This window comes from Mus caroli, chromosome 3 (genome assembly GCF_900094665.2).
Source record: "Mus caroli chromosome 3, CAROLI_EIJ_v1.1, whole genome shotgun sequence".
Classification (NCBI taxonomy): domain Eukaryota; kingdom Metazoa; phylum Chordata; class Mammalia; order Rodentia; family Muridae; genus Mus; species Mus caroli.
The window spans coordinates 1,020,805-1,026,348 of NC_034572.1; positions in this window are offsets into that span (position 1 = coordinate 1,020,805).

The following is a 5,544-nucleotide window of genomic DNA, read 5'->3' on the forward strand; positions in this document are numbered from 1 at the left end:
CTCTCTCTCTCTCTCTCTCTCTCTCTTTCTTTCTTTCTTTCTTTCTTTCTTTCTTTCTTCCCTGACCAAGTTTTCATTGAGTAGAGAGTTGTTCAGTTTCCATTTGTATGTGGGCTTTCTGTAGTTTTTGAAGACCACCCTTAAGACATGGTGATCTGATAGGATGAAGGCTATTTTTCAATCTTCTCTCAATCTTTCAATGTTGACGGTTGTTTTGTGACGAATTATGGTCGATTTTGGAGAAAGTACTATGACATGCTGAGAACAGGGTACTTTCAACAAATGCTGCTGATTGTCTTAGGGTAAAATGTTCAATATAAGGAAATCCATTAACATAATCCACTATACAAAATCTCAAAGAAAATAACCACATAACCATTACATTAGATGTTGAGTAAGCATTTGATAAAATTCACCATTCCTTCATTTTAAAAGTCTTGGAAACATCAGGAATTCAAGGCCCATACATAAACATAGTAAAAAGGAGGTCAAAGGGATACAATATGGAATGGAAAAGAAGAAGTCAAATTATCACTATTTGCAGATTATATAGTATACTTATGGGTCCGCAAAATTTTCACCAGAGAACTTCTTTTTTTAATTAGGTATTTTCTTCATTTACATTTCAAATGCTATTCCAAAAGTCCCCCAGACCCTCCCCCCCCCCACTTCCCTACCCACCTACTTCCACTTCTTGGCCCTGGCATTCCCCCATACTGAGGCATATAAAGTTTGCAAGACCAATGGTCCTCTCTTCCCAATGATGGCTGACTAGGCCATCTTCTGCTATATATGCAGCTAGAGACATGAGCTCCAGGGGTATTGGTTAGTTCATATTATTGTTCCACCTATAGAGTTGCAGACCCCTTTTGCTCCTTGAGTACTTTCTCTAGTTCCTCCACTGGGTCCCTGTGTTCCATCCAATAGCTGACTGTGAGTAAGTGGTTGGATATAAAATTATCTGAAACAAATCAGTAGCCTTCTTCTACTCAATGCATTAACAGTCTGAGAAAGGAATTAGGGAAATGGCAACCTTCACAATAGTCACACATAATATCAAACCTCCTAGTGTGATGGTGACCAATCAAGTAAAAGATGTGTATGACAAAAACTTCAAGTCTCTAAAGAAAGAAATCAAAGAAGTCAGAAGATGGAAAAACCTCCAATGCTCATGGATTGGCAGGATTAATATAGTAAAAATGGCCATCTTTCCAAAAGCTATCTACAGATTAAATGCAATCCTCATCAAAATTCCAACTCACAGAATCAGAAAGAGCAATGTACAAATTCATATGGAATAATGAAAAACCTAGTATAGCAAAAACTATTCTCAACAATGAAAAACATTCTGGGGGGATCACTATCCCTCTTCTCAATCTGTATTACAGAACAATAGTGATAAAAACTGCATGGTATTGGTAAAGAGACAGGCAGATTGATGAATGGAATACAATTGAAGACTCAGAAGTGAACCCACATACTTTGGTCACCTTAAATTTGACAAAGAAACTAAAAAATTCCAGTGGAAGAAAATACAGCATTTTCAACAAATGCTGCTGATTGAACTGGCATTTATCATGTAGAAGAATGCAAATCTATTCAATCATATCTCTGTGTAAAATGCTCAAGTCTAAGTAGATCAAGATTGGCCACATAAAACCAGGATCACTGTATCTAATAGAGGAGTAAGTGGAGAAGAACTTCAAACATATGGGCATAGGATTCAGCAATCCAAAAATGGGGTCTTTCAAAATTGAAAATACCCTTGCTACTATAGGATTTAAAAAAATCATATCTGGTTCTTTTTCTGGCTTACATTTATGTGTCCATAAATCCTTTTTATCATAAAGAAAAAAAGGAAAGTAAAAGCTTTTGTAGATTTTGGGTCCCAGATCCCTCAGTGATTAGTCTGCACAGGTGAGTGTGCAGACTGCAGAAGCTACACAGCTTCTGGGACAGGCAGAAACAACACAGCTTAGGGGACAGGCCCTGTTTTGGGCCTTCAACTTCAGTCAGGAGGCAGGTCCTAATGCCAGATATCTGTGCACCTTCCCTGCAAGAGAAGAGCTTGCCTACAGACAGTACTCTGATCACTGAAACTCAGGAAAGTGCTACACTCCCAGGTCTGCTGACAGAGGCGGAAAGAATCACAGGAGGAGAGAACTACAACCAGAGAAAACTATAACAATTAACTTCAGAGATTACCAGATAGCTAAAGGCAAACATAAGAATCTTACTAACAGAAACCAAGACCACTCCCAATCAACAGAACCCAGCAGTTCCACCACAGCCAGTCCTGGAAACCCCAACACACCCGAAATGCAAGTCTCAGGTTTAAAATCGTACCTCTTGATGCTGGTAGAAGACATCAAGAAGGACTTTAATAACTCACATAAAGAAATACAGGAAAACACTACTAAAGAATTAGAAGTCCTTAAAGAAATACAGGAAAACACAACCAAAAAGGTGATGGAACTGAACAAAACCATACAAGACATAAAAAGGGAAGTAGACACAATAAAGAAAACCTAAAGTGAGACAACACTGGAGATAGAAACCCCAAGAAAGAAATCTGGAACCATAGTTGCAAGCATCAGCAACAGAATACAAGAGATGGAAGAGAGAATCTCAGGTGCAGAAGATTCCATAGAAAAGAAGGGCACAACAATCAAAGAAAATGCAAAATGCAAAAATATCCTAACTCAAAACATCCAGGAAATCCAGGACATAATGAGAAGACCAAACCTAGGGATAATAAGAGTAGATGAGAAGATTTTCAACTTAAAGGGCCAGCAAATATCTTCAACTAAATTATAGCAGAAAACTTCCCTAACCTAAAGAGAGAGATGTCCAGGAATATACAAGAAGACTCCAGAACTCCAAATAGACAGGACCAGAAAAAATTGCTCCAGACATATAATAACCAGAACAACAATTGCACTAAATAAAGATAGAATATTAAAAGCAGTAAGGGAAAAAGGTCAGGTAACATATAAAGGCAGGCCTATTAGAATTACACCAGACTTCTCACAAGAGACTATGAAAGCCAGAAGATCCTGAATATATGTTATGCAGACCCAAAGACAACACGAATGACAGCCCAGGCTACTAAACCCAGAAAACCTCTCAGTTACTATAGATAGAGAAACCAAAGTATTCCATGATAAAACCAAATTTACACAATATCTTTCCTCGAATCCATCCCTTCAAAGGATAATAAAGGGAAAACACCAACACAAGGACAGAAACTACACCCTAGAAAAAAGCAAGAAAGTATTCCCTCAACAAACCTAAAAGGAGACAGCTGCAAGAACTGAATCCCAACTTTAACAACAAAAATAACAGGAAGCAACAATTACTTTTTTTAAATTTCTCTTAACATCAGTGGACTTAATTCCCCAATATAAAGACATGGACTAAAAGACTGGCAAGACACAGGACCCAACATTTTGTTGCTTACAGGAAACCCACCTCATGGAAAAGGACAGGCACTACCTCAGAGTGAAAGGCTGGAAAAAAATTTTCCAAGTCAATGGTCCGATGAAAGAAGCTGGAGTAGCTATTCTTATATAGAATAAACTGACTTCCAAACCAAAGTTATCAAAAAAGACAAAGGAAGGGCACTTCATGCTCATCAAAGGTAAAATCTACCAAGATGAACTCTCAATTCTGAATATCTGAGCTCAAAATAAAAGGGGAACCACAGTCATTAAAGAACTTTATTAAAGATCAAAGCACACATTACAACTCACACAATTATAGTGGGAGACTTAAACACCCCATTTTCACCAAGAGATAGATCCTGGAAACAGAAACTAAACAGAGACACTAACAGAAGTTATGAAACAAACAGATACAAAAAATATTGAAATTTTCCCATGCATCCTCTTAGATCACCACGGACTAAGGCTGATCTTCAATAACAATGTAAATAATAGAAAGCCAACATTTACATGGAAACTGAACAACACTCTACTCAATGATTCCTTGGTCAAAGATGAAATAAAGAAAGGAATTAAAGACTTTTTAGAGCTTAAGGAAAATGAAGCCACAACATACCCAATCTTATGGGACACAATGAAGGCAGGACCTAAGAGGAAAACTCATAACCCTGAGTGCCTCCAAAAAGAAACTAGAGAGAGCATATATTAGCAGACAGACAGCACACCTAGAAACTCTAGAACTAAAGGAAGCAAATTCACCCAAGAAGAGTAGACAGCAGGAAATAATCTAATTCCGGGTGAAATCAACCAAGTAGAAACAAAAAGAACTATTCAAAGAATCAACCAAACGAGGATCTGGTTCTTTGAGAAAACCAACAAGATAGATAAACCCTTAGTCAGACTAAATAGAGTGCACAAGGACAGTATCCTAATTAGCAAAATCAAAAATGAAAAAGGAGACATAACAACAGAATCTGAGGTAATCCAAAACATCATCAGATCATACTACAAAAGAATATACTCAGCAAAACTATAAAACCTGGATGAAATGAACAACTTCTAAGACAGATACCAGGTACCAAATTTAAATCAGGACTAGATTAATGACCTAAAAATTCCCATTTCTCCTAAATAAATAGAAGCAGTCATCAATAGTCTCCCAACCAAAAAAAAAAAAAAAAAATGCCCAAGACCAGATGGGTTTAGTGCAGAGTTTTATCAGACCTTCAAAAAAGACCTAATTCCAACACGTCTCAAACTATTCCACAAAATAGAAACAGAAGGTACCCTACCCAATTCATTCTATGAAGCCACAATTACTCTGATACCTAAACCAAACAAAGATCCAACAAAGAAAGTGAACTTCAGACCAATTTCCCTTATAGATATTGATGCAACAATACTCAATAAAATCCTTGCAAACTGAATCCAAGAACACATCATAAAGATCATCCATCATGACTAAGTAGGTTTCATCCCAGAGATGCAGGGATGGTTTAATATATGGAAATCCATCAATGTTATCCACTATATAAACAAACTCAAAGACAAAAACTACATGTTCATCCCATTAGATGATGAGAAAGCATTTGACAACATCCAACACCCCTTCATGATAAAAGTTTTAGAAAGATCAGGAATTCAAGGCCCATACCCAAACATAATAAAAGCAATCTACAGCAAACCAGTAGCCAACATCAAACTAAATGGAGGGCAACTCAAAGCAATAACATTAAAATCAGGGACTAGACAAGGATGCCCACTTTCTCCCTAATATTCAACATATACTTAAAGTTCGAGCCAGAGCAATTCAACAACCAAAGGACATCAAGGGTATACAAATTGGAAGGGAAGAAGTCAAAATATCATAATTTGCAGATATATAATAGTATATATAAGTGACCCAAAAAATTCCACCAGAGAATTCCTAAACCTGACAAACAGCTTCAGTGCAGTAGCTGGATATAAAATTAACTCAAATAAATCAATGGCCTTTCTCTACACAAAAGATAAATGGACTGTGTAAGAAATTAGGGAAACAACACCCTTCACAATAGTCACAAATAATATAAAATACCTTGATGTGACTCTAACTAAGGAA